This window comes from Eumetopias jubatus, unplaced genomic scaffold, assembly GCF_037043125.1.
Source record: "Eumetopias jubatus isolate StellerSeaLion01/CBP00866 unplaced genomic scaffold, mEumJub1_p1.0 scaffold_12, whole genome shotgun sequence".
Taxonomy (NCBI): domain Eukaryota; kingdom Metazoa; phylum Chordata; class Mammalia; order Carnivora; family Otariidae; genus Eumetopias; species Eumetopias jubatus.
In genome coordinates this window covers 16537036-16550147 of record NW_028274818.1, presented here as the reverse complement: position 1 = coordinate 16550147, position 13112 = coordinate 16537036, and the positions used below count along the sequence as shown (strand labels likewise).

Sequence of the window (13112 nt, the reverse complement as noted above, 5' to 3'; positions counted from 1 at the left end):
TTACTGTGAATATAGTATAAAGGACTGCACTGGAAAAAGAATACATTGGATAGAGGCAAACTGATTAGGTGGCTATTCCAAAGACAGTAACTCGGACATGGGATATGGGGATAGGTTATTAATGTTAGAATGCAAGAGATATTAAGAAGTAATAAGGAAAATAATTGGCCTTGGGTCACTATGTGAGATTTAAGGAAAAAACAAGACGTGGTAGCTAGAAGTTTGGTGATTCTGTATTCTGATACATGAATCACTGGGCAATGACCAGGTTTAGGGTAGGAGAGGAGGGGGTGGATATTATGAGGACAGTTTTGGACATGCTGAGATTAGGGAATGGAAGTAGAATGGGAAATGTTGATGTGAGTCTGGGCACAAAAAAACATTTTTTGTTTGTTTGTTTTTTAAAGATTTTATTTATTTATTTGAGAGAGAGAGATCACAAGCAGAGGGGAAGTGTAAAGGGAAAAGCAGACCTCCCCACTGAGCAGGGAGCCCAAAGGGGGACTCGATCCCAGGACCCTGGAATCATGACCTGAGCCGAAGGCAGCCGCTTAACCAACTGAGCCACCCAGGTGCCCACAAAGAAAGGTTGTGACAAAAGTTATATCATTTCAACAGTTCACTTACATGAACTTTGTACCTTCAGTAGGCACACAGATTCATATATCTAGCATTACATCTAGCATTTACATTTCCCTTAAAATGTAAAATCATTGGAAGAGGTATTAACTTATTATTAATAAGAATGGTTGATAAGTAATCAGAAGCATTTTCATGGACATGACAACAGATGCATACTGGTTAAAAGATGAAATCTGCCAAAGCAAATCAGTTTGGATGGATTCTTCCCTCATCATTGTCCGTTTTTTTTTTTTAATCGTTAGTCAGCCAACGAATTTTATTAACAGCAAACTGCTCATTCAAAAGTGATCATGGAACTCAAAATACAGAGCAAGAAGGATGAAAAACATCTCGTTGGCCAATAGATTGTTTTAATTCTCTATATGAAACAAACTTTTCATTTTTAGGAAAGGTTAAGTGTAACTTCAGTAGACATCAATACAGAAAGATTTTGTTCCATGGACTAGTTTCTTTAGTCAATTGCTTCTAGCTGTCTCCACCAGGATAGATGCATTTACAGAACTGGCTGTACTTGAGCCTTCTTTGCAAGCAGCTTTAGATCTGCAATGCACTTGGCAATTGTCTCCTTTTCCTGCTGTGCAGAGATGCTCTGCACCACATGCTTCTCCACCCAGTTTATCATGTGCTCTTGTTCCTTTCGGCGCATCATGTTCTGCACAGAGATGTGATAGTCCAGGCGATTCTTCACCTCCTTGTATCCTCTGTGCAGCCGTTCCCGGTAAGTAAGTTCCAGTGCCATAGCAATGTTATTCCTCTGGACATCAAAAAGGTAATGGCGCTTGTGAACCAGGGCCTGCTGTGACTTCTCCATATCAATTGCATCCTGGATTTCTTTGATGGAAGCCTGCTTCACCTCTTCTAGTTGGGCAATTTTTTGCTCATTGAGTTTATCAGCAAATTCTCCAATAGAGGCACCATATTTTTTTAACTACATAGATAAGCAACCCTATTGTTGATATGGCAGAGAAGGTCTCTGCATAATCACATATATTTCTTTGGACAGAAAATATAAGATAAGTCCAGTTCCAAGCACATAGGGTCCTGTTATGCCAGTTTTGGGATAAAGGAACTGGAAGAATTCTTTGGGGATCAGCCCCAAACGAACTTTTCCTCCATGTTCAGGAAGAGGTGGTACAGGGGCAAGACTTGGCTGCCCTGTGTGGAAGATCCTTGTTGCCTACAATACCCCTGGACCAAGGAGAGCTGTGTTCTTCAGATAGGGGGCCGCTGCGGCGGCCGCAGAAAAAACCACCCGGGACAGCATGGTCAACCAGGGTCCGGACAGCAGGCTCTGCGTTCCAGTGACCCGGGCAAGCATCACTGTCTGTTTTTAATGCAGAGTTTACACCTTTATCTTCTCAGAAACTGACTAAAATGCTAAAACCTAAAAGTGAATTGTAAGAGAAATAGGAAAGTAAGAGAATAGATTATAGATTATTCCCAGTGTATACCTTCTCCTCTTTTGTAAATCAAATATAAAGCAATAGTAGAATTGTTTGGGGGATAAGAAGACTTCTTGTACACTTAGCATCTTTGCATCAGTATTTGAGGAGCATAAAATATCCTAATTATAAAAGTGAATAGGAAACAATCCTCTGTGTAATATATCAATGCCATCTTTATATTATTAATTCATTGCAAGAAAACATATATTACATTTGTTCTTGTAAACACTAATTTTAATATGATAGCATATTGAAATTCTGCAGGAAATAAAAAGATACACAATTTCAGAGATTTGCTTACATGTCTTTGATGAATTTTGAGATCAAAACTTAAAATAACTATGTTAGAACTTTTGTCGTTTATGAACCAAAGTTGTTTGGATGTCAAACTATTTCATTGAATTACATACTGTGTTTATACAAGACAAAATAATAAAAATAAATTAAAATAAAATAAATCACAAGAGGTAAGCAACATAAAGATGCATAGTAGCATGGCTTTTCCCATTATCAAGGAGAGAAGTACAAAAATGTTCAAGTTTTCACAAGTGGGCCCTCTTTGAGTTCACCTTGGTTTGAATCTGAATTTTTATCCTTGGCTCTTTCCTCCTCGTCTTCAAGGTGACTTCTTCTTTTAATATTAAAAGCTTTGCTCCTCTTTTATATATATAAAAAAGTCCCCCAATCTCACACCTCTTCTCAAGTGTTCTAGCATATACTCCATAAATCTAACAGCTGAGAAAAAAGACTGTGTTTCCCAGGACCATTAAGGACCCCTCTTGGCTCCCCAAGTCCAGCAACGTGTTCCCAGGCAGTCCTTCTTACAGGATCTCTCTGCTGTGGTTTCAAGCATCTTCGTTTTTACATCCTGATTGGAATTTTTTTATCTTTTGAGTGTTTCTTTTTATTCTGTGTGTGTGTGTATTTGTGATGGTCTTTTCTCTCTCTTATACAAATTGCACTTGCTGCACTTGCTCAATAAAAAAAAACAACATTAATTTTCAGAAGGAGTGCAATCCAATCCCACATGAGGAAATAAGGAAATGGTTTTCTGGCTAGCTCATACCATGAGGAATCGAAACTATAGATACCTACAATGGTTCGTTCACATGATTCTGTATTTATTGTTAGTTCACTTCCTTCATTGTTGGCTAGCAAATGAGGCATTTTAGAATCTATTAGAAATAAGAATGAAGCACGCTGCCGAGGCATATGTGGCTAGTACTCTGGCTGCACGTGCAACTATTTCTTATTAATACTATGTCCAGTTCTTAGGGTCCCACTCCACGTTCAGGTTCTAAACAGAGGGGAGGTTTTACCCTTGTAGTTACACACGGCTTCTCCACACGTAAGTGAAAATGAGGCTCCATATTCTTCAACATTTGAACATGTTTTCCAGGCTCTGTAGGGCAGGATGATGTTTGGTAAGAAGCATGAAAGATAATTGGGAGCTTAAGTTATGGAATCCTAACTGGCTCACGGAGGCATTACACATCCATAGAGTTGATTCATTCATTCTTTAGTCATTAATTGACTCACTCAAATTGTTATTTTGCTCATGCAAAAAACAAATTGCCTACCCTTAGTAGGTTGCTTATTTATAAATGAGTTGCTTGGAGTAGAATGTCTGTATAAGTTCTCTTCTTTCCATTTTCTGTGTGAATTGTACAGATTAATGTACACACCTGCTTCAGGGCTTACCACACAGGTTGAGTCTCTGAATTTCTTTAAAACCCTTGTTTTATCTCCTAATGACAATAATGCTCTCCAGTTTAGCAAATCAAGCCCTACTAGTCCTGGGAGTATTCCTTCTCTGGTCAAATAATTTCAATTCTCTTTGGAAATTGATAGTTTGAATAGCAAATAAGAGCAACAAGAATACATTTCCAAGCACTTTCCGCTCATGCTGTGTACCAGCACAAATGAGAAAGCTTAGTGTTCAGTGATTCACAAACAATTTTGCTTAAGCAGATGTCAGGTTGACTGCATATAAATTACCCAAGACAGTTTTTAAAATTCCGGTTCTCAGTATCTCCGTAGATCTGGGGTGTAGTCCAAGACTCTGTATTTTTTAAAGCTCTTCTGATGCTAAGCCAAATTTGTGAACCTACACTCTACTCTGTTTGCCATCTAGAAGATCATACTGTTATAAATGGCTTCGACATGGAATATATATGCAATGTATTCCGAGGTTTCGTTGCCCACTATCAATGTCATTTTGATCAAGTAATTTAACATCTCAGTGCTTCCCTTTCTTCCTTAATAGGTGTTTTGTGAGGATTAAATGAGTTAAATACATGTAAGATGCTCACACTTGTACCCAAGATAGGAAGATCTTTTTATTTTCATTTTTATTACTAATCATTCACTTATTTTGTAGTCACCCAACATTTATTAACAACTTATAAAATACCAGGCATCGTGTTTCATGCTTGGGGAATATGTACATAGAGAACATCCCCCTTTTGCTGTTATCACTAAGAATATAGCATGGAAAATAGATTTAGAAATAAATAATTAAAATAGATGAATTTATAAATAAGTAATTAAAGTAGGCTCTATTTGTAAGAGTCAAACCTATAAAAGTTTTAGAAGGAAACATAGAGGAGAATCTTCATGATATTGAATTTGGCAATGATTTCCTGGATATAATATCAAAAGCACAGGTGTCAAAGAAAAAACAGATCAATTGGACTACATCGAAATTAAAAACTTTTTCCCATCCTCTAACTGGCTATTTCCTGCAATGCACTTAACCACCCTCTGTCTGGCAAACTCTTTCACTTCTTTCAAGTCTTTGTCCAGACCATGCTTTGCGACCACTTTTTTTCTGCAAACTGTCCTGCTCACCACTTTTTCTTCATAGCACTTTTTACCTCTAATATATATAATTCACTGAATTAAGGTATTACTTATCATCTGTCACCTCTCAGTAATTTGTGAGCTCCAAGAAACAGTTATCTTTGTTTATAAAGTTATCCCAAGCATCTAGACGAGTGGGTGGCACATAGTTACGTTGAATAAAAATGTATTTAGCTAAAGATCTGTAGAAGTTGAAGAAAAGAAACAGTGACAGACACCTGGTTGATTTCCTATGGAAAATGAATAGTTCAAGAGAGATTTGGGTATACAAAAACCTGAGGCATTAGCCAGAAGCCTTCATTCTAGACGCAAGAGGGTTTGGTGCTCAGCAGATGCTGGTACTGAGAAAACAGAGGATATATAAAGATCAAATTGGCAGTCAAGCCACATCAGAATAAGGAAATACATTCTGTCCTGTTTACCTTCTTGCCTCATTTGGGTGCTTTACACATATAACATTGAATTGCCAGTCTGCATGGATTTCATATGATAGGATAAGATATTTTGCTTCATTTAACTTCCTTCACAGGACATTTGGGATAACCTTTATCATCTAAAAGATAAACTAACACAAATAAACTCTTAGAAGAAAGGAAACCAAAGTCAGTCAGGGAATCTTGGATGTAAAATAATTACTAGATTAATTGAACTGTCTCTTGTTCTCCCACATGTGAATGGCCATACTATCTGAATGAGAACAATGATGATTCTGGCTAGAGTAAAAATTCAGACCAATCCAGACAGGAAAACAATTTTCTGATTGTCCTACAAAGGAATGAATTATACATTACAAAATGATTGTTTTTACATTTTCCAGGGCAACATTATTCCATTGCAAGTCTGTGTTGTTCCTTAATAATAAAACCTGCGAGTTTGTAAAGTTAAGTAAAGAATATATCACTATCATTTCAGGCAGTGTGGCATTACAAGTTACCAGAAATGCCTGGAAGCATCCCACTTGGGCCTCTTCAGAGACAGCTTATTTTCCATTTTAAAGGCTATAAAATAGAAAATGAACATTAACAAATGTATCTGTTTGTTCCCCATAGTTTAAAGCAAAGGCAATACATAACCATAAGATAAAACATGGCTGGCAATCTCTTTCTTAAGGTATTCATATCTAGCAATATCTTTAAAGTTTCATTCATTAGGCAAATGAGAAAACCAGTCTATTATTTATCTTGTACATTAATTTTATTCAAGCATATAACAGTACAAATCTACATCATCATGTGCTCTTATGTCCTGTTATATGGAAGGCAAGTGAAAAATATCTCGCTTCCTTTGGCTTACAAATCACTAACTAAAATCTTAAGAATTTACCCAGTCCTTCTATCAGAATGTAATAAGGGCATATTTCTCTCAGAATTTTTCTTTGTTCCCCAAATCTTTGTTTCTAATATAACATGCTTTAATTTGCATTGATCTAATGACAAAAGATGTTGAGAATCTTTTTTTATACTTATTTGCCATCTGTATATCTTCCATGGTGAGGTGCCTGTACAAATCTTTTGCCCATTTTAATTAGGTGGTTTGTTTTCATATTGTTTAATTTTAACTGCTCTTTGTATATTTTGGATACAAGCTCTTTATCAAATGTGTTTTACAAATATTTTCTTCCAGTCTTTGCCTCATCTTTCCCTTTCCATTTTATTAAACTGTGTTTCTCATGGAGCACAAGGTTTTAATAAAAATCCAATTTATCAGTATTTTCTTTTGAATATCATACTTCTGGTGTTACATTTGAAAACTCATTACCAAACCAAGGTCATGTAGATTGTTTACATTTAGGTGTATGATACACTTTGAGTTCATTTTTATTTATTCATGAGAGACAGAGAGAGAGAAGCAGAGGGAGAAGCGGGCTCCCAAGGAGCAGGGAGCCCGATGCGGGACTCGATCCCAGGACCCTGGGATCATGACCTGAGTCGAAGGCAGATGCTTAACCATCTGAGCCACCCAGGCGCCCTTTGAGTTCATTTTTAAATAAGGTGTAAAGTCTGTTTCTAGATTCACCTTTTTGCATATGTGCACCCAAGTGTTATAGCACAATTTGTCGAGAAGACAAATGTTTCTCTGAATTGCCTTTGCATTGTCAAAAGTCAGTTAGCCATATTTATGTGAGTCTATTTCTGGGCTCTCTATTCTGTTCTATTGTGTTATTTATTCTTTTGTCAATATCATAATATCTTAATTAGTGTCTTAATTAGCTTTATTAGGAAGTCTTAAAATTGAGTGGTGTGAGTCCTCCATTTTTTTCTTTTCTTTAATATTTTGTTAACTATTCTAACTCTTTTTTAGCATGCAGAGAAACATTCAATACCTTTAATTCGATAGTCTTAGAAAGGAATTTTCCATAGGTATGCCATAAGTAATTTTAAAAGAATGTAATTTTGAGTTGTTCCATGACTAAACTATACAACAGAAAAAATTAAACACTATCTGTAGATAAGAATATTGGATGTAACAAATACATAAGATTCTGGAACTCTTAATTAAAATACATGCTAAAAGGTATATTCACTTTCCCATTTTTTTTCACTACTAATGACTTACAACTGAGATAAAATCATCTGAAAATTCCCATTGTGGTCTTTATCGAACACTCTTGATCATTTGCTCATTTTTGTATGAAAGTAGAAAATGTAGAGAAGGCAAAATTATCACATTTGAAAGTAAATCAGTAAGATAATCAATACACCTGTAACTTCCAAATGAAGTTAATTTCTTTAAAAATGATATTTTAAGACACTTCATGAACATACTTCAATGAAATTATCCACAGATTCTAATTTAAATGCAACATTAGTATTTCAATTATAAGTTTCAGAAACAGCCCCTAAAATCACATGTAATATGATATTTTTTTAAAGATTTTATTTTATTTATTTGAGAGAGAGAGCACAAGAGGGGGTAGGGTCAGAGGGAGAAGCAGACTCCCCACTGAGCAGTGAGCCCGATGCGGGACTCGATCCCAGGACCCCGGGACCATGACCTGAGCTGAAGGCAGTCGCTCAACCAACTGAGCCACCTATGCACCCTGTAATGTGATATTTTTAAATTCATATCAATAATACAAAAATGTATAAAGTAAAAATCAACTGATCTCATGAACACATTTCTTTATGTCAAAAATCACAGACCAGTACATATATATTTTCAAAGTAGTGACTTTATTATTTTAAAAAAGTATCTATGTCCATAACTCAATAAACTAAAGAAAACCAAAAAAGTTAGAAGTAAAACTCAACACAATGCTTAAAAACCCACTATCCAGGGGTACCTGTGTGGCTCAGTCAGTTAAGCGTCCAACAACTCCATCCAGGTCATGATTTCAGGGTTGAGAGATCGAGTCCCACATCAGGCTCCATGCTCAGTGGGGAGTCTACTTCTCTCTCTGTCCCTCCCCCTGCTTGCACATGCATTCTCTCTCTCTAAAAAAATAAATAAACCTTAAAAAAAACCCTAATATCCAGAAATAAGCAATGTAACATCTCTCTGTGCCAAAATGTTAATCGAAGGATGGATGAGTACATCTACAAACAGAACAAATTTTTCAACCAGAGGTTAATTCTATAAATGATATGCTTTAAGTTAAAGCATTAATTATAATTTTCTTGAATAACAGACAAAAACTGAAGAAGTTCCATAATTTTAGAGACATATTATTTAAGTTCTAAATGAAAGAGATCTCTAGGTTGAAGAAAATGTATTATGAAAACCATTATGAGTTGGAAGGTATCTTTTAAGTGCACATTTAAGTGTTACATATTATGGGATGCTTTGATTTTCCTATGAACGATGAACTTATTAACTTGCTTACAATTTTCCCTTCTTTCCTTTCCCGTCTCCCATTCTTTGCTTTATAATGATTTTATTTTCTCAGTTTGTACTATTTACATTTTGTTCAAGTATTTAATTTACTTTATGTATTTAAATTGTGTCATTGCTCATAAGTCCATATGCCAAAATATTTCTCATTCTCACTAATTTATTTTGATTAATGTCTGAGTTAGGTGGATTTAATCATCCAAGTGTTTTGTTCTAAAATATGTTTAAGGATACTTTATATTCCCAGAGTATTTTGTGTTTTGAGAAAAAAACTGGGGGTTTTTTGTTTGTTTTGAGAGAGAGAGAGAGTGAGCCTGCATGAGTGGGGGTTGGGGTGGAGCAGAGGGAGAAGGGGAGAGAGAATTTTTTTTTTTAAGATTTTATTTATTTATTTGAGAGAGAGAATGAGAGAGAGAGAGAGTACATGAGAGGGGGGAGGGTCAGAGGGAGAAGCAGACTCCCTGCCGAGCAGGGAGCCCGATGCGGGATGGGGAGAGAGAATTTTAAGCAGGCTCCACACCCAATGCAAAGCCCATCATGGGGCTCCATCTCATGACCCTAAGATCATGAACTGATCCGAAATCAGGAGTTGGACACATTACTGACTGATCCACCCAGGCACCCCAAAACTGTTTTTTTAATGAAGACAGCAATTTATCTGAATGTAAAATATCCTAGCTATACGTTTTCTTTCTTAAAATATAGAGATTGCTGCACTGTGTTCTGATATTTACTGCTACTGTGATAAAGTCTGTCACCAGCCTGACTTGCTTTTTCTGGCTGTGTGAGAACAGTTCTTGTTTTTCATTCTCAACATTTAATTACTTAGCAAAGATGTGTCTCAACCTTAATTATTCTGTGTCAAATTTTCTAGGCATTCCAGTTCATTTTTGATGTCCACATTTAATTCTCCCAATATCTTAAGAATATCATCCTATATTATATTTCTAAATACATGTTTTTCCCATTACAGGATTTACTACTGGGGCATACCAATCATCCTTAAATCAGGTAAGTTTGCTCTCTTCATCTATCATCTACCTGCTAATTCCTTTAGTTTATTTGTTTATTTCCTTTAAAGTAATTGCTGTGCTTATCGTAAGTCAATCATTACATTTTTATTTTTTTATTTTTTTTAATTTTTTTTAAAGATTTTATTTATTTATTCATGAGAGACAGAGAGAGAGAGAGAGAGAGAGAGAGAGGCAGAGGGAGAAGCAGGCTCCCAAGGAGCAGGGAGCCCGATGTGGGACTCGATCCCAGGACCCTGGGATCATGACCTGAGCCAAAGGCAGATGCTTAACCATCTGAGCCACCCAGGCACCCAATCATTACATTTTTAGCACAATTTATTCCATCCTACTATGTCTCATTTTTAATTAGTTTGTAATAGTTTGGTTTTGCTTTGCTTCTTTAAGTCAGCTGTTTCCATAATGCTCTCAATGTGCTATTTTATTATTGCAACAACTTAAAGTGGTATTTATTGAACTCAGGTAATAACGCTTTCTTCCTAATGATATTCAGTGGGTTTGACCTATAAAAATGGCAATGTCATGTAGTTCAACCTATCGAATTATGTCCCATCTTTTTGTTGTTGAAGTTGGGTTAAGTATTGATTTTTACAATTCTTCAACATGTGTTGACTTTGCAAGTCCTTGTGGCCTCTGTAGTCAAAGATAATCTGTAGAGATTTGCCTTATTTTCTCACAGGGCTTTCTATTCCCCACCTTGGGCTGCTTCTCTCCATATCAGAATATGTTAATGAGAATCTCAGTCTATTTTTTTTTTTACTGTCCTTCTTATAATATTTTTCTTCTAGAAAATCAGCCCTGTGGTCTGTGCCTTTTCTATTTAGCTGTTCCTGGTGATTTTTTTTTTTTGTACTTTTTTTAAAAAACTTGTTTTGATTCTCTTCCTCTGAATTAGGAAAAACCTTTAAATCCACTTTTTTTTTTTTTACCATATTTCTTCTTGTTGGATGGCTATATGTTCCTCTGAATCCATTTCTTCCCAGAAAGATCTTCTAATATCCCCTAAGCCATTCATTATAAGTTAAATGTTTGACACTTTCATAAAATTCTTTAGAGTATATACTTGCACCCTAAAGTATATGTTTATTTTGCAATGATTTTATATAAGAATGGGATATAAAATGTATTTTGCTATTTCTTGCCAAAAGCTTTTCAAGATTGTTGGTATAACATAATCACATATATTTTAACTATTTTTCAGATCTTTTTAAAAGATAAGCTTCCTCTTTTTAAAAAATAAAGTTTCCTTTCTCTCTACAAAAAGAGAGATTGTATCCTCTCTCATTTTCATGAGTATTTAGAAATATATAATTCTTTATAATTTTTTGTGATATTATGATAAAATCATGCTTGCCATTTACAGTTTCTGCCTGCTTATTTTTAAGTTTAAAGATAGCCACCTCAAGCATTGAAATAAATTCCTAGAAGCTGCATAGTTGGAGGGTCTCAACTTTCTAGCCCAAAGAGTTGCTGCAAAGTTCTCATTTTTATTCTGTGAACATGGAAAATTGATCTAAGTTTGTGAAGTTCAACAATATGGATAAAATGAGTCATCTTTTCTTCTCTCCTGAGATATTCACCATTCATAAGCTAAATGGAACTTAATGTTCCAGGCATATAGGTATAATGTAGAAATTAATAGATATAGTTATGGATGTAGATGTAGGTGTAGACAGAGGTAGAGGCTGAGGATATGTGTTTTCCAAATCTACTTTTTTAGTTATGCCTAAAATGCACATCAATTCAGAACACAGTATTTCACATTTTCTTTACCTAAACTGATTCCACATTTTCTTTACCTAACAATCCTATAGGATTCATTTGAGAAATCAGGATGCCAAAGAATGTGGTTTCAATATTAGTTCAAAAATAATGAGGGAAGAAAGTACTTATGGGGTGGGGCATATGAAAGAGTTGACAAGAAATAACCTGAAATATAGGGTATCCAGTAATTTAATCAGACTTTTTTTTAACTAAACACAGATTTTTAAAGTTACTCTGCTTGTTTTTATGTATGTAAAGACATATACACTTAAATAAGCATCAATTCTTTCATCATTCAACAAATGGTATTTAATATTAATATTATGTTCTTAAAACTGTATCTTTTTTTCATCTACCTTATAAGTGAAGATGAAAATATGCAAGTATATTTAAAAGTGGTTCCTAGTGAGTTTTCTCATTGGGGGTCTTATAACTTCTAATTATAACTGTGAAACATAAAATCATAGTAACCATTTATCTTAAAAAAAAAAATAAGTGCCATGGAGTTTCAAGAGATGGAAAGAGATACTTTCATTTCTTTTTTTTTAGAGTGCACTGTCTTTCATGTTTCCTTATAAAGGTCCAACTTTCATGTAAATTTCAGTGAACATATTCCTTGATTTAGAATTTTAAAACTTTCTCTCCAAACAGAAAACGACCTTTGAAAATTTGCTTTTTGATGTTTTCTTTCCTAAGTTGAATCAATATAGAATTCTACAGTTATAAATTAACTATTTTACTTAATATCTGTCAGTTTTATTCTTTTATTTTATATCACATGGCTTTCTGAATTGCACTTTAAACAAAAGAAATTGGATAAAAAATAAGTAATTAAAATTTGATCAAGTAATTAATTGAGCTTGCATCAAACAAAAATATTTTTAACAGCTTATTATGATCAAGTCAGTATACACAACACTAGTGCCTAATATCTAAAGACCCAAATGCCTAATAATTAAAGGTAATTCAAGGACAACATAGATATAATTCAAAAGTAATTTGATAAACTGGTAAGAAATTTGATGTGGAAATTATGATACTAAGGAAGACTGAGAGATGAAGTACATATTAATCGGGGAATGCTTCATGAAGGAGCTATCATTTGAATTAAGCATTGATTACTGATAGATTTTGACATCAGAAAAGGGGGAAGGATTCCAAGAGATTTACAACCTAATATCCTAAGGATCTATAGGATTCCTAAAGATAGTTCTGTGGCATTTTGAGCACCAAGAAAGTAAACATATTCTCCAAATAAATGAATCCCCTGAAGACCATTTGCTCTTAACAGTTGCTAAAGACATATATTGTTGGAAATTTGATTAGAAATCAGATCATTTGACTAACAGAATTAATGTTAACTTTGAAGTCCCATACTCTGGATTTATATCCCTGTTGCTATTCATTTATTCATTCACTCATGAAATATCTGTTGAGTGCTTAGTATATGCCAGGCACTCTTCTTGATGCTGGGGACATAGCTGTGAATAAATACTTTCCCTTATGTAACTTGAATTCTTCTTATCAGAAATAAAAG

General features: G+C 34.7%; 1 pseudogene; it reads right to left on the bottom strand.

Annotated features, from left to right (window-relative positions):
- Positions 1-1102: 1102 nt before the first annotated feature.
- On the bottom strand, positions 1103-1948 carry LOC114210474 (ATP synthase peripheral stalk subunit b, mitochondrial pseudogene; annotated as a pseudogene).
- Between the last annotated feature and the right edge of the window lie 11164 nt (positions 1949-13112).